General features: G+C 41.0%; 1 protein-coding gene across 2 annotated transcripts in view; it reads right to left on the minus strand.

Moving 5' to 3' along the window:
* Positions 1-25,752, minus strand: part of FRYL (FRY like transcription coactivator) — a 185,766-nt gene that overhangs the window by 158,177 nt on the left and 1,837 nt on the right. Inside the window, exons 1-2 of one of the 2 annotated variants that reach the window (XM_055796391.1) lie at positions 21,904-22,084; positions 8,138-8,340 (exon numbers count right to left, since the gene is read on the minus strand). The gene's annotated coding sequence lies outside the window, so the exon portion shown is untranslated. Of the gene's footprint in view, positions 1-8,137; positions 8,341-21,903; positions 22,085-25,752 lie in introns of those variants that run through there. The other variant, XM_055796392.1, reaches the window with a different exon arrangement.

The raw sequence follows: 25,752 nt of genomic DNA on the forward strand, positions 1-25,752 counted from the left end.
GTTACATGCATTGACTGAATGAAATATGATCCTGTTTAATAAAAAAGCCCCCAAATTTTTACCGTTTATGTATTAGGTAACAACTGTTCTTATCTTGAAGTCGCATGCAAGAATACAATGCTTTCCTGGACTCATTAGGAGTTCCTGAGAAGATCAAGGTATTGTCCATCCCACAGCTTCTACAATCCTGTCAGGATAAGGATCTGGGCTTCCTGTGCAGTACTGACGTACCACACAAGATCTTCCAAACCTATTCATTTCTTCTGCCAGCAGATTTTCTTCAAACCAGAACTTGCCTTTCAAAGCAAATCCCAAAGCGGTACACACTCTGTATCACACACATTCCCACGCCAGCAGGAACACCGAGAAGACATCATTACACAATACCATAACAACAGAAGTGGCTAATTTCCCCCCCCCCCCCCCTTATAAAAGGATCGAAGTGAGTAATGAAAAGCATGATGATGGTATTTTCTATGCAAAAAAAAAAAAAAAATAATAAAAAGCATTTAAAAAACACAGGTTCTGTAGAACAGGTACCAGTAAGTCAGACCAGCAATGGCAACACTGCTATGGAACTGAATCTCTGAGGAATTGAGAGCTGAAAACCTTTACTAAAAACTTTAGAAGTGCTTAACTGAAATAAAAAGAATAGAGTTGCCAACTATTAATGTAGGTTTGCCTATGGAAAAGCAAGAATACAGACAACAGCTGATAACCAGAGATTAAGCACACACATGTACCTCCAGAGTTACTTAAGAACATAAGCGGTTCGACATACATTTCTACAACAATATTTTGGCTATTTAGTTGATGGCTATTTTCACGGCCATCATCACTGTTTCTGTTAGAATTTTCTCTAGCACTACACCGAAGTACACGTCTATAGAAGAATCTCCTCATATTTTAAAATCACGTCCAAAGCATAAAAGTCAAATGGCCAGGTAAGGAATCTATAGTTTATTGTTCAAAATAGCCTTCACTCCAGTCCCAAAGTGCATACAGCAGCAGTTCAGCTTGCTTCCCTTACTAAGCCTGACCTAATCTTAGCTCAGTGCTTAAAGTCTTATACAAAGAAGGTATGTTTAAAATGTTACTGACCTGTGGAAACTATCATTACCCTTTTTTCATTGTGACTCTTTTCCACAGCTTCTATTATTTTTAAAAAAGCAAGCTTACTGAGTTCAGGGTACACAGCACAAGCTCAGTTTCCACTACCAATGAAAATCTTTTGGACATCTAGATTAAATATAGGCCTCTGTTTACACAGCATTCATCCACCCTAACCTATTTCAGTTCCTTCCTTGCAAAATGGACAGAGTTTCTGAAACATGGTCACAGAAAGTTGTTCTACACTGCAAAACAGAAAGCAGAAATTAATACTTAACCTAGAAAAAAAAAACCTGAGTGGGTAAATTCACAAGTCCATTTGCATGGACAGACATGCTCAAGTCTCTAGTTTAGGCGTACATCCTCTGTGCTCTGTTATACAGACCGTGCTACTAAAACTCTGAAATGCTATATACAAGAGTGTTTAGTGAAATATATTTGTACGAGAAGATTTATGTTAGCTGAGGAGCTATGTGGTTTTAAGTTTCATATAGTATATAGTCCTACATAAAATTTCATAGTGTGATCTTTCTTGTAACAAAACCACAGTGCCAAAGAAGGATGTACAACTGGAGATCAAGATTCATAGGTTAATAATAAAATTAGTCATAGAAAAAGTAAGAACTTCATTTTCTTAAGTTACATCTTTGTTCAGCAACAAGGTTAGCTAAAACAGTTGCTGCATACATATTTCTGATGCCGAGATGCTGTCTGTGGAATTTCAGGTTACTTTTAGCTAGAGGATACAGGCAGTTAAAACTAATGTATCTTACTTTCTTAACAGAGTATTATAAGAAAAAAGTCAGGTATCATGTATGTTTGCCTACAGATATGTTGAGACATAACTTTAAACCTTCTTTTATCTCAAAGATAGAAATAATAATCTCTAAAGCATTATAAATTTTTTCTAGTGGAAATGTATAAACTTAAGATTTTAAAACGGCAGTATTTTCCTCTTTAAATCCTAAATGAAAGACTTCCTTCAGCATAAAGCAACAGCACTTAAATTGTTCTGCAAAATACAGATGTCTTTGCCCCTTCTTTTCACTTAGTAACTTAAACACATTTCCACTTGGTAATCTGAACATAATCAGAAAGAATAAATGCTACTGCTAGAGCTATGTAATTTAGTTTAAATAGAAAACAGTCCAATCTAACAGTTCTTACAATAAATTTAGTTGTACTAGGTACTCTGAGCTGAGCTCCAAGTCTTCAACATCTATGGCTGACAGAAAGATTGGCACCTGTATTAGAGGGAATCAAATTCACTCCTGCTCAGATCAAGATGCCTTTCTTACCTGTTAGGGACACATAATGATTATAGTACATTCAAGGCAGTGGAAAAGTAAGATACTTAAGGAACTAACTTCTCAGATAGTACATGATTTGAGCATGATTTACCACAGTAATAACATCAGATGAATCTGTCTGTTAATTTAGAGCAAATCTTTAATGTAAATGTTGTAACCCTAAAAGAGAATAAAGGTTTTTCTGTACACAGAACATTTATGGGTATTCTCTCCATTGAACAATTTTTTTAATTAACATTCAATTGCCTCCTGTCTTAAGGAGAAAGAAAACAAAAACTGAAAAAAGGAGGAGGAAAAAAAAGAAAAAAGAAAAAAAAAAAAAAAAAAAAAAAAGAGACATGAAATCAGTAACAACCATTACACTACCAGACGCAGCACAGGGTGCTCCCAGAGAGTGGAACTTGATGTGGGCTTGTAGCAACTCCAGTATTGTAGCTTTAGCACATAAACATTTGTAAAACATTGTTAGTGTTTTAACAGAAAACAGGGCTATCCTTTCAATGCTACAGATGTTCACATATAACAGAACTGAGGTATTTCAAGTGACTATATTCAGTTCTAAAAGGAAAAAAGCCAGGAAATTTGCACTTACAATTTCTAGAAAGGAATGATAATAGATGTAATTTAGGTTTGTTTGTCAACATTTTTGTTTCACAGCTTTGAGCACAGGAGAGGAAATACTAACTTTCGGTGTAAGATACTGGGATGGAATCTCATTTACTCTTCCTATTTGGAAAGCTACAATATACTTGAAATGAAACAGAGGTCTGACTAAGTTAGGTACTAAATTAAGGTCCAGAAGTATTTCTAGTAAGCAGGGGAGAAAAAAAGAAAGTTGAAAACCCAGCAATTTTGGACTATTAGCAAATAAGAAAACCGAGTTGCTAAACACACAAAGAATAAATAACGTTCAGCACATCAAAGTACTAAATAAACAAATACATGGGAAGATGAAGGAATCTCAACCAACAAGTTGTTGAGCCACCCATCCATTTTTGTCTTATTTGGAACATTTATGTATTTACGCACACCCATGCAGGTTAGCTTGAAAAAAATCAGTCACATTATCACAGTAAGCTTATGAAATTGTAGAGAAGCAAATAAGACCACCATAAATAAAAAAAAAAAAAAAACAACCACAAAATAAAAACACAACACAGAAACCATACATGGCACACTAACTGTGCAGCTTCAGAAGCTGGGTGAACAGACCTTCCTAAAAAGACTGCAACCAAGGCAAAGGTACTTTCTTCACAGAAGTTCCACTGCTCAGGCATTCTAACAGTGACTTGGTGCAACAGAAAAGCTCAAAGAGCAGCTTGATATATTAGTTCTTTCCAAGTACTACAAATTAAGATGGCTCTATAAAACAGACAAGACACATCATGAATGACAATTCGAAAAATACAGTTTAATACAAAATAGTGATAGCGTACATTTAACTAACACATATTATCAGATCAAAAAGGATTATTCTAATATCTAACACCAGAAGAAACATGTGAGATTAGCTTGTATTTTGAAAGAATTTAAGAAAAAATTCTTTATTTGGATTTGGAAGTGATTGCTGGATTACACCTATCTGAAGGAGAAGTTAAGCCTGTTCCTAGAAGAAGCAACAGGGAAAAAAAAACAACCTGCCTTTGAAGAGCAGGAAGATGCAGCCATTGAAATTAAAGGACATAGCTGAACATGATCACCCAGGAAGGTGAGGATTCCTTTATTTGCAGAAAAATTGACGCTCCAGTCACCTGATTAGAATAGAAAGACTAAAGACAACCTTTGTCCTTTCCTCAGTTGTGACTTTTAAACAGACTAATAATAAAAGACGTCTAATTGTCATAGTGAAAGACAGGAGGATTCCTTTTGAAAAAAGTTTCAGAGGCTGGAATTACTTCCTCCTTAAGGAAGATACCACAAAGTTAACTTTACTGCTTTACATTTCTTAATATCTGATTTGCAAAAACATCCATTCTTTTCAAGTTAATGTTTGTTAAAGAAAAAAAAAATCTCTGAAGAGAATGTTACATACACATTGTTAATATACACAGGTTATCTTATAACACAATTGTTGCAAGCCAGCAGACTATAAATGGAAATACATGGAGGCATCAAGACGGTCATTCTGTCCAAACTAGGATTATCTTTCATCACTCCCACAGAAAAACCAATGAAATGTGGTTAAAATTAAGAATATTAGCCAAAGAGACCCTAAAGACAGAGGGGCCCCTTTTCTCGCAAAAGACTGTTTATTCCTTCCTTGATTCTGCTGTACAATTTAGCCTGAATCCTTGTATCCTTCAAGGTATGCCTCAAATCAAAGGATCAGGGTCTTTTTTTTTTTTTTTCTTTACTTTATTGTCTGCATCAGAAGTGAGCCTTGCTGCACTTCATAAGCTGTTTCTGAGCCAGAGATACTTACTGAGGAGCTAAGGAGCATAGCAGAGATGAGAACTTCATGATCAGCGGTGCCTTGTGCGCTGTAGGTCGAAAGTGGCCTGGGCCAAGTGAGGGATGTGTTAAGCCATGCTGGGCAGAAGCACAAGGGAGGGGAACTCAGAGAGTTTCCACAGGAAAGCTCTGCAACTATGTAGGAGGTATCATAAGTAGCTGCATCACTTGTGCCTTACTCAAACCTCTGAAAAAAACTATTGCTGTCTCCTGGTCTTTGAAGTAAAGTGCTTTTTTTGTACAAAGACACACAGTGTTTCCATTAGCTACCCACCAAGGGATAGGTATTTTCCAGTTCCCTAAAGACTTCCAGTTTCCATTCCATTATATATCACAGATTTAAACTGTAATACAGAGTCTTTACTGTAACTTGTGCAGTTACTATACACCTTGATAAAGAAGTTGCTGGGTTTTTTATAATTAAGCACCTCTCCAAGTGAACTCTTCTCAAGCCAACAGTTGCTGGCTGCACATGGAGAACAGCAGCATCTCCACGACCAATAGTAAAATAGTTGGCCTGACCGAAAAGAGTGTTAAAAATAAGATTTTCAGATACATATGCATACAGATAGCTGTTTATAAATAAATTTCAGAGCTGTAATTGTGCAGCTAACCAAGACCAAAGTTAGTTAGAAGACAAGTTTTTTTTCTCCACCATCTTCTTGCCGATGCATAAACACACTTCTAAAAGAAATCCACAACAGTTCAAGGCCCTTTAAAGGCCAAATGTATTTCATTTTAGGTGTTAAAAACTCCACTGACAGTGCCTTGTACATTATGTTCAATGTACAAGTAGATTGCATTAAAACAAATACATAGTCATAAATAAATGTTAATCAAACTAAAAATTATCATTCACGATAAAGATACATAGCTGTTCTCCATGACAGAAAATAAGTTCAAAAAGAAAAAGCTTTTCAAAAGGTTGAAAACAGGAAATTTATGAATGTTGGATGTTGCTACCAAAAAAAAACCCCCAACCCCCACCCAAAGGAACAATAACAAAAAGCAAAACAAAAAAACCCTCCCTGACCTTCTAGACACAAGCAGCATTAAAAAATCCCCAGAATCCTGGGGAAGGGAAATCCTACAAGACAGGCTCACCCTCCACCCCCGCACCCCTCCAAGTCTGACACACACAGCTTTCCCACTTCACAGATTAAGCAGCTCCTCTGTGCCCCTATTAACATTTTCACCTTCTGTTTTCTTGCAGACGTGTCTCATATGCTCCACGTTATTTGAACAACATGAGGCATCAAGTGTGAGGCGTTCTGCAAGTCATTTGTCACTACAGGCAAGCACGGTCTACAAAGGTCTTCAGCAGAAAAATACCCCTAGTCAGACAGGAGTGAGAACTAATGTTCAAATGAAGCAGGAGGGGGGAAAAAGCTCACAAAGAGCCGTATTACAAGTTGGTGAAGCCTACTGAGCTATATAAAACTCAAATCATCTTAGTAGAAACTTTGTAATAAAAAGTAACTTAAATGTTCCCATTTATTTCCCCAATATCCATCTTACAGTTTATACAGACACAGCTAATGAAACTGCTGAGCAGGCTACTGAGCAAAAGTACTGCTTTAATCCTAAATGACTACTTAAAGGAGGGGGAGTGGGGAAGAAACAAAAACCTCTTCTCCTCTTGATGGTCCTTTATTTTCTTAATTATACTAGGGAAAAAAAACTTAACCAAACTTAAGTGGTACACTTGCAAAAACACTTACAATGTATGTTCTGAATACTGTTCAGTAATTTCATTTACACACAGAAATAGGCTTTTGAGCATAATTAGCAATAATGTAGAAACATACGTAGTCATTAAAATCCTTTAAAGTGAGATAAAACTAGAGTTGTCCAAAGCATAAGAAGCACCCACAGGAGAACAACTTCCAGTAAAAAACGATACTAATGTCCTCAAACCCTCTGCCTCTCTTTTCCTGTTTCATTTGAAAGACTGATCTGGAGTTCCTAGCCTAATGCCAAAAAGCGTATTTGCCTTACTTGAGCAATAGAAAGATATGGATGTTCAAGGTAAACTTCTGCAGCAACAAATTTATTATCTTTTGAGAAAAAGAATACATAAATCAGAACAGAAATAATTACGGTATAAAATTCTGACAAAAGACAGTGAAGCAAGTCAGCATGTTCTGTAACTAGAAATGAAAGCCAGTGGCAAAAACCAGGGATATGGTACACTGGAGATGATCCAATGGCAGAACTTCTTATAATACATTCAGATTTTATTTTATCGTATACTTCTCCTGTAAAGAATACATAGGACAAAGCAATAAAGCAAAGAGAGCTACACTAAAAATACTATAGAATATATAATATTATAACGATAATTATTGACAATAGAACATAATATTCTATCACATTCTATAAAGTAATATTATAGAATATATAATATAGAATGTCTTGAATATTAAAGTCCAAGTCCACATAGAAAATACCATAGAAACAACTGCACTTCGACACCAACATGCTCTTTGTTCTCAAAGGCCAAAAGGAAGCACAGTCAGTCTATCAGTTTTATGACTCAACTGCAGAGAAGCAGTGTATTACATTATTTGTGAAGGACAGTTTAGGTGTTGGATTAGTTTGATCCATCCATTTAAACTCATAATTGCTTTATCCACAGTAATGGCCCTGGTGCTTGACCGCAATATGGATCTATTCACTACTGATAAAATCCTTACATAAAGAGCAGTAAAGAAAAGAGCATCTATATAAGGAATTGTGACGGCTTTTACTAATTAGCTGCATTACCTAGCTTCACCCACGAGAGGACAGAGCTCAGACACCTGCCAGCACATCGTAAACGAGGACTCTTACTAGCACCCAAGAAGTCTGATTTGCATTGAGCACTTAAGTTTGTGAAAGAAAACTTGAGAGAATTATTGGACATACAGAAATTATACGAGAGAATTACTAAATGTACAGTTTGAGGATTACTAAATGTACAGGAACCACATCTGAATTAGGAAGTCTCCAAGCTGCACATGATGCAAAGATAGGCGGCTGCTTGCCCTTTTGTTAACCTCTTCCTCAGACATTCAACTCTTGGACACAGTTACTACACCGTGTTAAAATCACATGTTCTTATTTGATTTTACACAATACAGACAACCTTCTATTCAGATAATTGATATCTGAAGTACTAGTTCAAATGTGTTAACAGGAGGATATAGATAAAGACTTAAGCAAAGAGGGGAAAAATTAGATGCATGAAAATGTATTTTATGACAGAATTGTGAAAAATGTCTTACCACTTAGAAGCCATTGTTAACCACCGACGAGAGCCATTATCACGCTTAGGATGGATCCATCAAGACATTTTCCTCCAAGTCCAATACGCGCTTAGAGATGTGATAGTAGACCAAAGATGTAAACAGCTACAGGTCAGCTGGCATGTAGCCAAATCTTAAAGAAAGGTCTCCAAACACAGTACAAACAAATGAAATATAGAATGCTGGAAAGAAAATAAGAAAAACCATAGTCAAACCTTAGACACTTAATGGAGATGTCAACATTCTCCAAAAGCTTTAGAATTTTTCTTTTTTCATTTAAGTCACAAACAATAATTACATGTGTCTTCAGAATTGCTGTTCTGCTCAGAACCTTAGGATTCTTAATGATTTTTCCCCCATGAAAAACTAAACCTGACATAAAAATAAAATCTAGCTTCCAACACAGCATATTTTATGTACATCCATTCTTTATATAGAATTTTAGTTGTACTTTAATTACAAACATACTTTATTAATCATATATACAATTGCTCTCAAATGCAAATCATTCTGAATCAAATTCTTCCAATTAGCCCTTTCATTTCTTTTCTGATTTGTGCTGATTTTTTTTTTTCCCTGCTTGGTTAGCAGGAGGATGCGGTCAGAAAAAGGAACAAACAATACTTCAGCTGCCTCTCCCTAACAAAGCCTTGAGAACTTCCAGAGATTCCTTCATAACAGAAGTTTGTATGCAACTTGCATAGTTGTCACAACTTGCCTAAGCAGCAGTTTGTTTTTGTTCTTCTATACCACCAAACTACAGCAAAAGCACTTCGGTATTTTTAATTTTACCCTGAAGGCAGATCAAGCACTTTTAACTGCTTTTAACAACTCAAGTCTCAACGCGCAGACAATCCACTGCTCCTGATCATCGAAGTTGGGGGGGGGAATGTTTTTAAAGTCATCGCCTGAAAAATTGCAGGTACATAAAAAGACCTGTACACCCAACATGACTAACAATGCTCTGATGCAACACGAATATACTAGTTTCCTTTAGGGATGTGTGAACCATTCAATCACCAACAATTATTTTATGTATGGTTTGTTCTACTTCTTAATTAGTGTTTCCAAAAATACAAAAGAGACACCCACCATAGTAAGTGCAATCTAAAAGTAAAAAGCCACATCCTGAAATTTTTAAGATGTAAAAGAAAGAGACAAGCAGGAAAATTAGGTAAGCTTTTGCAAATAGGAAGCAAGCTGATATTTATATGTAGTATGTTTTGAATTTATATAAGTCCTTGAAAAAGCAAGTCAAGCTTTTTAAAGACTTGACCAGTTAGAAACAGAAGCATTTAAAGACAGATAAAATTCTAACTCTGAATTTCACCTGCTAAATTGCAACTCTAATAAAAATGTTAGCAGCTTTCTGTAGTTTGTGCATTTGACAGTACAATGCATTAAATCAGCATGACTTTTTCCTCTTTAGACAATTAGGGCAAGCAAACATTTTCTGTGCAGCAGCAAATATGGCCTTCTTTCTTTTCTTTTTCAGAAAAAAAAAAGTTGTTTAAATCAACTCATGCAAAACTTTAAATTTACTCCAGTTTAGTAGCAAGTGGGTCGGCTGTCCTTTAACTCCTCCCCTATTACACTAACTGTGAACAGCACTTTCACAAATCAAAATCATGCCATATTGCTCTCTATCAAACTGAAATGCCCAGACAGAAATCCACCTTGGCATATGCTGACATTTTAGCTCACTTTCTAACGCAAAACATACATTCACAGATACATAGTCCATTCTGTTCAGAAGCTTCCCTTCTCACTGTATCCAGAGCAAACACATACAAACATACACATCTTCATTCTTCACCATGCCAATTACATCTCCCCCCACCGGCCTCAACACACTATACCTAATAGGCCAGCCACTTAATGGTGCAAATAAAGTTAAATTGAAAACTAACTTGACTGTCCAAGCTTTAGGACAAGATACTGACATTTCATTTCAGCTGGCAGAATGTTTGGGAAGAGCCTGGAGGGTGGGAGGCACAGGAAAACTCATTTGAGGTATTCAAGTTTTTAGTGGTATGTACTGAAGCAATGATAAACTTAAAATTGCAGCTGCTGCCCAGAATTTCAAGAATAACTAGAGTTTTACTTGAACATAACCTAAGGTATCCTACAGAATCAATGTGATCAGATGAAGTCTGACTACAGGCAAAAAAGGTAACAGTAAAGTAGCAGTAAGGTCAAAAGCGTCCAACGGATGTAAATGAAGCTTACAGTGACAGCATATCGCTAGAGGGAGGTTCATTGGGCTTCATTTCCTAACTGCAGCTTACAATTTGAAGTTAAAATGTAACTATACTTTATCAGATCTGAAGTCAAAGGTATCACACAGGTGGAGGTTCGGTGTTTAGGGTTCATCCCTATGAAAGACTTACGAAAAGCTAAGAAACAGAACACGACAAAACTACGTAATAAAGTTCAAAGTACAAGAGATTAGCTATAATAAGGTTTAAAAAAAAAATTCAAAGGACACCGCTGCTACTCCTACGTTTTTATACCTAAAAAAATTCAGAGCTCCCTTCACATCCTGAATTGGGAAATGCAGCTAAAAATCCAACCGAACTCAAACCTCTCAAAGTAGCAGCATATATAACTTCTATCAGGTGAACTTTTTCTTGGGGGTAGGGGGTATTTAAAAGAGAATTTATTTCTCATTTATTTTCAAGTTGCTGTATTATATTCACAGAGTAGCTGCTATAATGGTGGCTGCTATGCAAGACTGACAGCTTTACCCTTTTGTGCAGCAATTAGATGCTCCAATACAGCACACTTTTTGCCATTGCTAAGTGTAGAGGAGGTGGTACTCCAAAAGCTTCATAAAAGGGGATTAAACCCAGTGTTGCAGGAAATCAAAGTGCCAGTGCCTGCATTTAAGAAGATATGCACAACACACTAAATTTGGGCTTTCTTACAATTACTGGCCCAAAAGACTTAATGTGATGGTACTTCAGAATAAATAAATAAACACTACGTTTTTAACCAACTGTTAGAAGTAGTGTTGTCCATGCTATAAACACTATGCAGGCTTCAATACACCAAGTGTTTGCTTTCACAAAGGTAGAATAAAGGCAAAGATGAATTATATTAGTTTTTAAGACATCATTTTAAAGATTACAGCAAAAAATTGCTAATAAACCAGCTTAAGGGCAAACATTTACGGAATGGCACCATGGTCACTCAAACGTGTGGCTGGACTGAACCTTCAGCATTTTATAGAGCTTGGCTAAGTAACCTGCTGTCACAAACACTCCTAAACATAACAGGCTACCCCCTTGTGAGCTCTGGTCCCTGACGCTGTCCCCCTTGTCCCCTCCCCAAAGCGATGGCAGATGGAGTAAGAGCCCATACAATGGGGAGACATATCAGGCCACAGGACAAGTTAAAGCCACACTTCAGCCCAAGGCTCATGACTTAGATCACTCCTCAAACAAGGGGTGCAAGAAAAGAAAAAAAACAAACCCAAAAGATTGTAAATATTACCCAGATTTATTAATACAACATACTGACCATATAAGATTTTCCTGTTACATATCAATTGAGCAATTTTTCCAAAACAGCACTGAGAGATGCTACCAGCAGGCTGAAAGATTTTTCAGGGGCTGCCCAGTTCCTCCGTTCTCCCAGCGCTCTTCAGCTATAGCCTGCACAGGTAGACTGTGCCTAGCTTACTGCTTGCTTTCCTCTTGAATAAGTGATATTAGTGCCTTTACCAGAAATGTACCCGAAAGGGGGAAAAAAAAAAAGCATTTGAGAGTATCTGAACATTAAAGAAAGAAGAATAAAAAAGGGGAATGAAGCTTTCCAAGTTGCTGATAGCCAAATATACCTCCTTTCTCTACCAAAGTTTGGCACGTTTTGCCTTAACAGAATAATTTTGGAAACAATTTGGTTCTTTTGCTTCTTGTGAAAGTTTTAGGTATATTAATATTTAATAAATACATAACAATAACACCACAAAGTAAAAAAATTACACAATGAATTAACATGATGGTCACGTGATACTCTCCCAGTTTCACCAACCATCTCATTACTGAAACAGCCTTTTTTACACTCCATGATCCACACCACCAGTGAGGCTGAGTGGCTGCCAATCAGCTATGGGGAGGCACAAACGCTGTTAAACAGGAGAGAAACAAGGGTCCCCAATTCAAAAAGCAAGCCTTTTGGATGCTGGGGGCAGAACTTCATTAAACACAAATATTGCAACTGGAAGATGCATAGATCCTAAGCAAGAAACTGAGGTAGGTTGAGCTTCTACGTAACCAATATGGAATTTAGATAACACTCAGGAAGCAGATCAAGATCACCCAAGTGGAATCATGGGAAAAGTAGAAAAGGATGAATATCCCAGTCATACCAAAACTTTGGAATATTTACAAACATCCGCACCTGAGAACTACATTTGTTATACTGGTTCAACACTTTCTCTTCCTAAGAATTATAAATAGCTCTTCGTTTACAAACTGACAAAGTTCAACTGAAAAGACCCCCATACAATCTCCATTTGCAGTTGACAATGATTTGCAAGATAAACTTCAGAGGAGAGCTTGGGGCCGAATGTGTAAGAACTCGACCATGATAAGTCAAATTTAAAAATCTATATTTGCGTTCTCCTTTGTGGCCAGTGCCATAAAACCTCCCTCTTCTTTAAATTTTGATTATAACTTTTTATCTTTTGAATTTAATTTCAGAGTATTAGAAATATGCCAAAACTCAGTCTGTGTTTTTACTAGGCCACAGTGGATATTTCCATCTAGGCAGAAGACCTTTCAAGTCTCTCAGATTAGCCTCTTACTAAAAATTGCCTTCACTAATGCAGCAGCCCAAGGAACCCACTGCCTTCAGAAACTACAGTAATGCAAGAATGGCCCAGTTACACATTTCCTTGGTGCTAATGCCCTCTGATTCCCACCCTTACCTGAGTGTTGATTTAGAGAAGTGTTCCCTCAGCTGTAGCACAGAACCCATGATTTTATTTTGGGCCCCCCAAAAAAGACCTTAATTATTTTCTATTACACCCACTATAAGCTAGGATTGGCTACCTGAGAGAAAGTATTTCTGTGCTGCTTTTCAACTGCAAAATAAAAGCGTCCAATCTGCAAGTGAACTGCAGAGGACCAAGAATTACATCTCTCTCCTGTCAGTGTCAGAGGTTGTAAGCAATCCATATTTTAGGACTACCCCAAATGGATGTTGCTTCCACCAGGAAAACAGCTAAAACTAAGTCTGTGCCAAGCACAAACTTTTAAATACTACACAAAATTATTTCCAAGGGAAGTAACTAATAAGACTCCAGCTTGCCTAATCTTAGGTCACGTAGACATTTATCGTCACTTGTTCCTTCTCATTTCATATGCACTGGGGAGGGAAAATGGCAGAACATAACCAACAACCACCTTCTTCCTCAGATGCACTGCTACTTGAACAACAAAACAGTGCATCTACAGCATTTGCAGCAGCTCCTACTAAAGCTCTCACAGACATTGATCTAAACACCATCGTTCACCATTACATTAACAAAGTTTCAGCGACAGGAAAAGTCAGAACTTCCATGAGCGTGCAGACTAGGCAAGAAGCCTCAAATTCTGATCCTCTGCACCACCACCGCTATAGCAACAATGGGAGAAATGCTAAAAATGCCAAATGGCTCTAGTAACTAAACTCCTTTTTTCTGTTTTTTACAGAATAAATTACAAGCACAGACTAAACTAAAAATCAGCCTACAAGCATGAAATTAAATCTGAAGAACAGAAGTTTATATCACACATTCAAATGGTTTTCAGCAATTGCCTACTTTTGAAAGCATCTCAAACCAAAACTAACAATCTTTATTTATTCAATAAACTTTTGGAGATCAACATCTAGCAGAGTTCAAGCGCTTGGAACTGCTGAATGGAAAGTCAACAGCTTATGTACTACCTTTCCTCCATTAACAGACTGTTAAAGCTAAAAATAATCTTTCTTTAAAAGTGCCAGAAACCATCAAATCACTGACCAGTGCCTGTACAAAGAAAAATACATGGCAATAATTTTTTTTTCTTTAGTTATTATTACCATGAGGAGGAACCAACATGAACTTTATGCACATTCAATACCAAAGTCTGTATGGATTTAAATGAAAAAATAATAATAAAAACCAAACCACAAAAAAAAAAACACACTTTATTCCCTTGAACAAAGTAGGAAGCTGTTTTCCCCACTCCCTTCCCTCAGAGCAACTTCAACAGAGGTCAAACTCAGGTCCTACACATAAAATGCTAGTAGTTCTTCAGATACGCTGACCAGACAATGTTGAAGTGTAACAGTTAGCAGATTTCTCATCTACTGAAGCAGCTGCAGAAAAACATCCTTAAACCGATACATCCCAATATAACAATATTTTTTGGCCTCTGGAAATCTGATACAAATACTATATAAAAGGCAGTAGTGCTAACTGCTTTTGAAAGACAACAATCAGAATGAGAACTTTGTTGTACTTGCAGACCACCTCTACCCATTCTTTTTTCTTAAACAGCATTCAGCCTGAAGAGTCCATAGAGTCTATATTTACACAGGCTGAGACATGAACTTGCTGTTTCACTTTAACAGAAGCCTAAATGAGGCCAGTCTGCATTCTTCAGTACGACAATAAGATAAACAGAAAAGTAGTTGACATATTCTTCTTGTTTCTAGGCAAAAACATTCACAAAAGCTCTACTGATATTTTCTCTCCTGTGCATCCTATTCTTCTCATAACAAATGCATACCAGTTTTCAAACAGCCATCTGCTAAATTAAAAATATCTTTTGAGGACTTCTGTCACTAACATATATGCCAATTCTTAAACTTAGAACACCTGCATCACCAACTAGAGTCACATAAAGATTTCATGCCTTTCAACTATATAATGATAGGCAAGAGTTTTATATACTAGATACAGTTTTAAGGGAGCAGGCAATAAAAGCTACTCCAAAATTATAGGGGCTAGGAAATACTTGAAAATAGAACTATTTATTCTTATTTTAAAACCACAAGTCAAGAGAACAACAACTAGCACTACAGCATAACATGGAACACACTATGCAGTACCTTCTTTAGATATCCTCCCAGGAGATACAAGGATGGGCTTCATATTGGATCAAATCAGCTGCACACAATCCTCTCCCCGCCCCCCCCCCCAAAAAAAAAAAAAGAAATACAAGTACAGTCTGTGCCTTTCTGATGGCTTACTTTCAGATTTTCAATAACAGACTACAACAGAAGTTGATCATGATGTACAGTAAGATAAACGTTCTTAATTTTTACATCAGGTTCATCTTTTTCCCTAGGACAGCAAAGGTCCAAAAGTGTTAAGTTAAAAAGATGTGTACAATGATAGGTAAAGACTCCCAAATTCCTCCCCTAAAAGCTTGTTCTATTCATGCTGTGCTTGTATCTACCTTTTTTCCTGTTCCCATGCTTGCTGTCTACCACCTCTCACCTGTACCAGCTATTCCATTCACCTCTTAATTCTGCAGGTAGGTACATGTAAAAATATAAATATATATATGTATACACATACACACACAAACATATGTATCAACTGCATCTGAAGAAACATCTCTGACCTCCAGTTTTTATGCAACATTTGCCACCAAGGAGGTTGAAATGGGGAGGCAGAGGTGAAGTCTAAACTGAAGGAACAGAGCAAACGGGGCAAGATCTCAATGATCTCTGTCTATAGGAAACAGAGAAACAGGTTTGCTGTATCCGAGTGAATGCTACCCTTACTGCTACTCCTCCCAAGATTAAGAGCACTCATTCCCAACTCCTTTCTCTTTATGAGCCAGGGTATCCAGCAGCTCCCTGAGTCACTGCAACAGCACCAGCCATCATGGGACCAGCCACTACTCATCTCCCTACCCCAGAGAATAAACAGGCCAGTCAGCAGTCAGTGCACCAGACAGTAAATTCTTCAGCTTTTTGGACATCTTTTTTGGATGATGTCTACAGAGGCAGAAGTCTTTCCATTTTTGCTTACAACGATCTTTTTTTAACATGATCGGCATTACCAGCAGGTTAGATTAGTTTGATTTAAGATTATGAAAATTGTGTCAATGTCAAAACATTCAGCTGCCACAGACACAATCCTAACAGTTTCTTTCTGATTTAGCACAAGAACAGAAGTGGTGTTGGTTAATTACTATTCTCATGCAAAACTGATAGAAAATGCCTAGGAACACCTCAACCAATCTTTCATGCTAGCTGCTCTACAGAGAATCAGTATTTGTCCAGGTCTACTTATTAACTCCAAGTCCCCCTTTAGAGCACAGTGTTTACAAAAGATGATGCTGCTTCATTATGCAAAAATGAAGACAATATATGAAGACAAAAATGAAGACAAAACCAGAAAATGTCACTGGAGAAATAAAGTCAGTCTTAGTAATATCAACTTCAAATGTGAATTCCTGAGACCTGGTTTTATCATAACGTTCTCGAGACTTACGGTATAGATATTGTTCTCTTTGTGTGTGTGTGTGTTGGGTTTTTTCTAAATTAATTATGTTTCTTTTATTCTCTTTTAGCAGTCTCCCACATTAAATTACTACAGCCTTGCATTTTGGACCAAGTACAACAAACTATCCCTATTTGTTGTTTTCAGCGCTCTCTCCAGCTCTTATTTTATAAACATATCAAACATTATATTCAGTTATTACAAATAAACAAACTTAACTGCACAGGGCTGGCAAAACCCACGCAATTGTTGTCTTTGAAACTACTACAAAAAACAAGTAGTGAAAGGTGAACAGCAGTTAAGTCTTCTGTGAAAGGCTAAACAAGCAGGTCTTACCCATACTCTCACAAGGATCTTTTCAGCATTCTTGCCTCTAAAAAAGGTACCAGATTTTTCTTTCCTTCTTCTCCCTTGCTCATTCACACATTGCTATGGGCATCTTTGATCTCCCTGAATACTTTCTGCACAAGCATGACTAACATCACTCCCACCATGGCCCAAACTATGGCAGGCCAAGGACTGTTGGCAACAGTGATACTTCTCAATGCTGTATTTAACCTATAGCTTCCCCTCCCATTTAACATGACATACCTGAGTAGTAATATTTTTGTTACAAGTTGCAGCTTATGAAGACAAAGCAGAGAAACCTTGAGAGGACTGAGGAAAGAAAACAGGATCCTAAGTTTTACCAGCAAGTTATTTCCATCAGAGCATTAGAGGACCTCCATGATGTCCCAGCAGAACCTTCTCTGGAATACTTCATACAAGTCTGGCCAATGCATGCTACAAAGACTACTTCATACATGAAAGAAGGCAATGATGGGACTTTAGGATGATCAGGTGAACAGAAAACATCTCAACAAGAGAAAGTCTAGTTTAGCAAAATTATATTATTAGTCTCTAGAAATACACTGAAGGTAAGTGAAATAAACTTACAAAGGAAGAACTGGTGTTTAAGCTGAAAATAATGTTGGCAACTGCCACTGACATAAACTGCAAGCCAAAAATTACAAATATTCACAGGTACTTTATTCCAAAGCAGTCTTCCAATAGTTAGATGGCAAAACACACAAAACTTGTTATATTATTATCATAATCTCATGCAACTTCATTTAAAAATCAAAGAAGAAAAGAGGAGATAAAAACATCCAAGCAGGAGTCTCCTCCCATTTTCTGGAAAACAGGGAGAAAGAAGAAAATAGGTCACCACACTAACTCCAAAGTAACCAGCAGTACCACTGAAGTGTGCATGTCAATAGTCCCAAGTCTCCTGCTACAGATTCTGCTGAAAAGCCAGCTATTTTAGACTAACCCAGCCCCAGCTCTGAAAAAGCACAGTTCACTTCCACTGTTCCAGCAGCACTGCTTTGGCAGGTGGTCTGTCAAGTGTAAGAAAGGTACTTCTGTGTGGAGATCTGTGCTAGCTCCATGCAGATCATCCCTGCCTATCATCACTGACTGCAAAGAACAATTCATGTTGCTCACATTGACAAGGGCAAGAACACCCCACATAAAGAACAAATCATTAAAATCCCAAAACTTACCGTAACAGCTTCTGGGCACTAGCCCATTGTATCAGAACAAATATTTAGACATTTCAGAGAACCTCAAACTCAATTTTAGAAGCTCATTTTTTAAAAAAATATGTTCTCCTTCCATTTTTGCATGCAAACATAAATCACTAGGAAAAACTGGGGATAAACACAAAAGTTCCTCAAAACTGAAGCCATGTCAAGAACAGACACTGTTGTTCAAGTAGCTTGAGGGAACATATTCCTTTCTGATACCTTCCAATGCCAGTATTGGACACCTGCTATCCAAGAATGTATTCTGTCATTCTTCCTGGGAGGCGCTCATGTCAGAGGGAATTAGGGATTATAAAAGATTTGAGGGAGGGGAGGGAAAAAAGGACAACAAAAGTCTTGGAAGAGGCAAAGCTATATTGCAGTACACAGATACTCAGAGAACTAACTGTCAAACACTGAGGATATGTGAGCTAAATGCTAGAAAGAACAACTGCTGGTTTAATCAATTAAAAAAAGGCAGAAGCAACCCCAGCTGAGTCAGTGTGCCTAACATCTATTACTGGAGTTCACTGGGATTTGGAGCGAGACCGGACAAGAATAATGCTGAATCCTAAAACCTTCTAACACTGCAACACTTCTTCTCCAGTCTATAGTCATTCCTGGGAGGATTATTACAGATGCAAAAGTCATAAAAGTTCAAAGCTGTTCAAGCATGCAGAAGCAGTACAAAGCGGTAAACCACAGCTAGGCTGTGCACTAGGCCAGCCGCCCTCCCGCTGATGTATAAGCTACACTGCATTTCCTACTGGTAAGGTAAGACACACCAGTAACTACAGTTATGGGGTCACAAACCCTGAACTATTATCCTCATTTTTTTTCACAGTAACTCACATAACCCATGCGTGCAAATACCACCTTCCTTTCACATTATTATTTGCATGTGATACCTATGGTTTCTGTTAAGCTAAGGCTTAAAGATACACGAAAATTGCTAAAAGCTCATGGCCCTCTAAGCCAGAAGGAGCATATTATATATCTATGTTCCATATTATGCAAGTCCACTGAAGTGTAAAGTTTGCCTACAAGTCTCTTAAGGAACTCAGGAAAAAAAAAAAAAGCCATTTAGTCCTTTGTGCGATAATGAAGTGGGCATCACCAGACCACATAACCACTGGGGGGGTAGGGGGTGTAATTATAATCTTAAATACTGTAAAAAGTAAATACAGACAGCATGTTCCCAATTGTACCAGCAAACGTTTTCAGCATACCAATTAATTTTAGCCTGCAAAATTAAAAGGACACTCACAGTGGGAGTAAAAAAAAGCGAAGACCACTCTTCAGCTGTTGAGGCCTAGCAGGACAACACTGGAGATGGAAAATTGAAAAGTTCTACTTTTTGCCTTACAGCCCTACAAACCTCCAACTTCCCTCCTCAAAGGTACTATGCTCTTACATGAGAGCCAGCTATCACCATGCTTTGGCTCACCTAGGCCAGCCAAACAGAAATAGAATTAGTGGGGTATTTCAACCTTACTTTACCTTAACTAACCCCACAGAAGAATTAAACAACTTTTCTTTTGAAATGAAGTTCAGCAACAGTTTTTTACATCCCAAAGCAACATACCACTGCTCTGCTCCAAGGAAACCACTTCCAAAGAGAAGTCAGCACAGGCTTTAACCAAATCCATTTTGGAATATAAATAAGGAGCCATTCACAGCAGCAATTCGCCCAGGGAAGTCAGTCATCTACTGACAACAACTGCCATCAAGTACCACTATGGTCCTGTACAAACCACAGATAAAGGAAGCTTTTGACAAGAGAGAATGTCGCATCTTTAAATACTTGACTGACTAAACCTGCAACACAATTTTTACCGAGGGGTTTGTTTCCTTCCTGCGATAATGGCACCAGATATAAATCGGTGTGTGGTTTCCCAGTGCTTGCTCAACAATCTTCCACAGATTCTGAAGTATTCGGCAGGCATCCTCAGCATGACAGTAACAACACAGAAGCAGAGCAACTGAAACAGCCTACCGAGGAGGCAAACATTGAGGAAATACTTCTTAAGTAACTACAGTTAATTTCACTCTTTGCTCAACCCACAATAAGCAAATCACCTTCTTTATCACAGTACTCTGCATGCTTCATATTGCTCGTTCCTGCCCACATGAGCGACTCTTCGCCTACTACCTCAGTAACTTACAAATACCATACTCTTTCTAGTCTGCATCTACATGAAGGTGGCTTACCATCTAAGTCGTACCTCATTACGTGAAGTCTGAGCTTGGGAAACGTGCAGCGTATGTAAGAGTAAAGAACTGGCTTTCTGCTTTAGTATATCTCTTTCCTAAGGCACATTTCAGATTTGTAATTCTGAGGGAAGTCCACATTACACTCTTGCTACCTCATCTCCAGACTGTCCCACTATTCCTTAAAACTCTAATGGCAAACTGTGTTTGCAACTCATTCCGTATGAGCGACCACCAAAACACTTTGGGTTTGTTTGGTGTTGTTTGATGTTTTCCATCTGATTCCTTAGGAACGCTTTACCGGGAGCTATCCTGATTGCCGGACCAGTGATTTCTGGTTAAGACAGACTGAGTTGTTCACTAAGCAGCCGAGTGTAGTTACAGTCAAAAATCATCACATAACCAGAATACTGGAAGTGAACATATGTGAAAGAAAGCAGGGGGAAGAAGGGAAGTAATCGAGCCCCTGCAATACTTGCAGGCACATCGCTAACGTTTATGTGAGACTACAAAACACAATCTTTAAGGTGCTGTTCGGACCAAGCCTGGTCCCGGCAGCACCTTAAAGCGCCTCCTTCAGCGAGGCGCCACACGGCAGCCACGGCTGACGCTCCGCGTTATAAACTAAGTTTCACGCCGGGCGGGCGAGCGCGGCCGGCGGGCGGGGGGCGGGAGGCAACGGCACCGCCGCTGCCCGCCCCTCCCGCCCGCGGCCCGGACGCCCGTTGCTCCGCCGGGGCTCCGCCGCTCCCGCGCAGCCCCCGGGCACCCCCCCCCCGGCGGCGGCGGCGGGGCGGGGCCGGGAACAAAGCCCGGCTCCGTGCCACCCTCCCCGCTCCGTCCCGCCATTCCCGGGCGGCCCGGAGCACGCCCAGCCCCGCCATCCCCCGCGGCGGTGGTGGCCGCCGAGCGCCACAGGCCGGCGGCCGCCCGGCCTCAGTCGGACGGGTGCGGGCGTGGGGCGGGAGGAGCCCGGCGGCGGCTGCTTTCCGCTCGGCCCGCGGGGGCCGTGCGAGAGCCGCGCCCACCCCGGGGGCTCCCGGGGCCGCCGGCCGCGCCGGAGGGGAAGGCCGGACACGCGCCGCGCCGCGCGGGCGGGGCCGGGCCGGAGTTAGGGGCGGAAGAGGGAGGGCAGGAGGGGACTGGGCGCGGGGCGCGGAGGGGGCCGGGGGAGGTGCCGTCGCCCCGGAGTAGGAGGGCCAGAGCCCCAGCCCGGTGGGGAGGCGGCCGGGAGGCGCCAAGCGCACGCCAGTATTGCCGACCCCGACCTCTCCGCGCCGCCCGGCCCCACGCTGCCCTCGCCTCACCTCCCCGCCGTAAACAAAGCGGCGCGGGCCGGGGACCGGGCCAGCGGCGGGGGCCGCGCGCGACGCAACATCCCACCACCACCCCCCGCCCGTGAGCCCCGTTTCCGTCGGAGCAGGCGGCCCCCTCCTCCCCCCCCCAGCCACGACCGGGTCCCAGCCCCGCCGCCGCCTCACCTATCCCGCCGGTAGAAGCGCTGCCTCCCACCGCAGCCCGGGGCGCCGCCGCCTCGGCGCGGCTACGGTGGCCTTCAGAGCGACTCTGGTAGCAGCCGGTGACCGACTCGCGCCGTCAGCATCCCCCGCCGGCTTTATCCCGCCGCCGCCGCCTCTCTCCTCCGGTAACTCGACGGTCCGGCTCGTCCCTCCCGCCCCCCCCGCCTGCCCATTGGCACGCGCCGCTCCACCAGGAACCGACGCTCACTGGGACGGGCGCGCAGCACTCACGCGGGACCACCCCCCCAGACCTTCCCCGTTGGCTCCCGGGCATCTAGCCCGCCCTCCCGGACACGCCCCCGCTTGGCGCTTCGGCCAATCGCAAGGCAGAGAGGGGGAAGCTGAGCCGCCCATTGGCGGCGCCCGTCAGCTTCCTGCGGCTGCGATAGGCCAAGGCGGCAGCCAGTTCCGCGTCCCGGCCAGCCCGTCCACGGGAGAGCCTCGGGGCGCCGTCTGTCCCCCTCCCCGCTCCCGAGCCTCCCCGCCGGGCGAGGGACCGCGGACGACTCCCGCCTAGGCAGCCTGTCCGCGGCGGGGAAGCGCCCCGGCCCCAGCGGCTCCCCTGGCGGGAGGGCGGCCTGAGGCGCCTGCGGTGCAGGTACAGCCTTCCGCCGCCCAAGGAAGCCCCCGCGCCACCGGTGAGAGCAGGACCGATCACCGTCGCTAAGAACAGTTAAGACGGCCGGTATCGCCAGGCAGCCGGGATCAAACGGCCTCCGGGCCACGCAGCTGCGCGGCTGGGGAACGCCAAGGCAGTCTCCTCGCCAAGGAAGCGGCGGGGCCCTATCGGGGACGCTGCGCCGTGCCCCCACTTGTGCGGGCACTCCGCCTCCGCCTCCCGGCCGCCCGTCGGGAACGGGCGGAAAACCCGCCCTTCCCCCCAGTGAATAAGGGCAAATAGTTGTGTCTCGGCCAGCTGCGCGAGTGCGCGGGTACCGCCTGTTGGCCAGAAACTACCCGCCTTGTTCTACCAACGCGAACCGCTGGGCTCCCCCCGCAGGAGCGGCCCGGCTCTGAGGGCTGCGGGGTAGGGCGGGGGCCGCGGGGCAGCCCCCCCGCAGCACAGAGAACACCGGCCGCCTTCGATGCGGAGACCTAGCTGTGATTTCACGTCCTGCCCACAGGCACCGATCGGCACGGCCTAGCGCAATGCCAGTGACACAGGCGGTAAGGCACGGCCGTGAGGTGATGCACGACACCCTCGGCCATCTCACCTGGCCCGGGAGCGGCAGGGTTTCACCGCCGCAGCAGGGCTGGTGGCCGGACGTAACAATGTATCTCTAAGCAATACAAGGATTGGGGCGCCGGTGGTAATAAAAACAGAAACAGTGCCAACAATAACATTTTAAGTGGTTAAAAAGTAACTGTTTTGTCTGTTGAAGGACCTCAAAACTTCCAGGCTTGAAAAGGAGAGAAAAAAAAAAGGGGGGGGGGGGGTAAGGGGGGCAGAAGAGAGAATACATGTCAAGCATGATAAAGTAACACCAGATCCGCAAAACGGTATTAGAAAGAATCTTGAAGTCACCATTTTTCCACTGTCAAATACAAACCTATCTTGCAAGTACTGTACTATAATCAGCACATCCAACAAAAACAGAACTGCATAAAAAGTATGCTTTTTACAAACAACAAATGTGCCAGCACAACAGTTGCCAATCCGTGTTATGAGAAGCTCCAAGTTCTATTACGTGCTTTGTATGATTCCGGTTCATTTGGAGTAAAAGGTCTCTTCGTGCTCAACTACTCACGTCCACACGCAGCACACCCTTAAGACAGATTATATACATCAGCTTGCAGAAATCAGTAGGAATAAACAGGCCGGACAGGAAAAAATAATGATACACTGGTAGCTGAGAATAATCTTCTGGGTTAACTCCTTGCTGTAGATTTAAGAATTTACTGAATAAAGTATTTTTTACTCTATTTTAACAACTGCACCAGCCTAAACATTGAGTAACAGAACATCTAACAAGAAAAACAGGATTTATTGCTACTGGTGGTGTGCATAATTTCTGACAACTGGTTGAAGCAAAGTATGTCACAAGTTGCTTCTGATTTTGAAGTTATCCCAAGGTAGGAGCTCAGCCTGATCTTCCCAATAAATGCATATACCATCCATGTAACTGAAACAAGAGCAGCTGAACCTCACTACTGATGAAAATCAGACCACTGGTATTTAACTCTGAGCACCTGAGCTTCACAGGATGCATAATCACACCACTTTCAGAATCCAAATTCTCCTGACTGTTACCTGCCTGCTTTACAAAATAGCCCTAAGGATTAGTTAATATGTAAAGTACTTTTCCAAGTTCATTACAGTACCAGTTATTAATAGCAATTATTATCAATGTGGGTAAAGTCCTTACTAATTGAGGCTTTGAGTATCAGCTCCACAGACACCCACTCTTGGTTCTTGCTGATGTGCCATAATGCTTCAGGCAAATAACTGATTCTTTGTTCGCCACCAGTTGTAGTAGTTACAACAATGCTCTTTTTTTGGTATGAGGCACTGTTATTTCCTCATTAGGGAGAGAGTGATTTTTCCAAATACAGTCCTGTTAACTCTTGGCAGCCACTGAAGAATCAGCAGCTTTCAGCTGTTGTGTTTTACTCGATTGTCCAGAGCACCATGCAAAAACCAGCAACAACAAGAAAAAAATATCACCATTCCAGCTATGTACTTGAGCACATAAACTTCCAGTACTTGTTTTTGCAACTTTCCTTACCAGATCAGCATATACTCCCAACTCTTTCACATGTCTACTTATTTCAGTTACGTCTTATACAATATTGTAAAACTAAACTTGTTAAACCACCTCTTTGTTCTGCAGTGAATCTGTATAAAGCCTGCCACTAACTGTTGAACAAGGAGATGGAAAAGAATTTACCACAAAAGATAAGATAAGCTTTACAGTCTACACATAACTCACCCTATTAATTCTTCAGCTCCAACTTCAAGAGTTCTCAATATTAACCACTGACTTTGTTTTGCGAAGTACTGCAATGACAAACCATCCTTCACATCGTCCAACTTCTTGTTACGTAAGTAATCAGATCACTTGAAGAGAATCTTATTGTTCTAAAGTTTTTCTTTCTTTGAGGCATCTTCAAAATAAATCACTTCAAATTTCTAAAGTTTAACTATCAAGTTGCAGTATTACAGTACTTTGAATTTCAAATATGTTCATCACTCTTGGATGATACTAAGTCATAAAAGAGAAAAAGTTTAGATCTAGCTGTAATACATCTAAAATTTTTTACTCCTGAAGCAGTGCAAGAATACCTAACTTCATGCCATTCCTCTTTACAAATAATCTATGAGTTTTGTAGACTGTGCATGTTTAAAACCACACACAAAACAGCAATTAGAAAACAGGTGCTGGAACATCACACCATCATCGTGCATGTCACTAAAACAAACAGCTCAAAACTCCCTGAGAAATGTTACCTTGTTATCTCCAAAGGACTATTTTCTGCATAGTTTTTTAAAACAAAAATACCATATTGGATAACAGCACCTGTCAAAGGTAGGAAAAATAGTACTCGTGAGATTATAGAAAGGGATTAAAAAGCTAGCCTTGCCCAAGGACAAGATTTTATGCAATGCATCAGAAGGACTCGGTAATATCATCACAGATTTTAAACTGAAGCTCTCAGTAGTTGCATCAAAGATGGCATGAGTATAAAGGAAGTGAGAGAGCAGTGTCCTTGTTAAGATTTCTATGGATGAAATTAAAAAAAAAGACTTAAGGACAGGGAATGAAGTGCCAAAGCTGTGGATATGCTCTATGGCCTATGCTGAATATGGCC

Source organism: Falco peregrinus, chromosome 2, assembly GCF_023634155.1.
Source record: "Falco peregrinus isolate bFalPer1 chromosome 2, bFalPer1.pri, whole genome shotgun sequence".
In the NCBI taxonomy this organism is placed as follows: domain Eukaryota; kingdom Metazoa; phylum Chordata; class Aves; order Falconiformes; family Falconidae; genus Falco; species Falco peregrinus.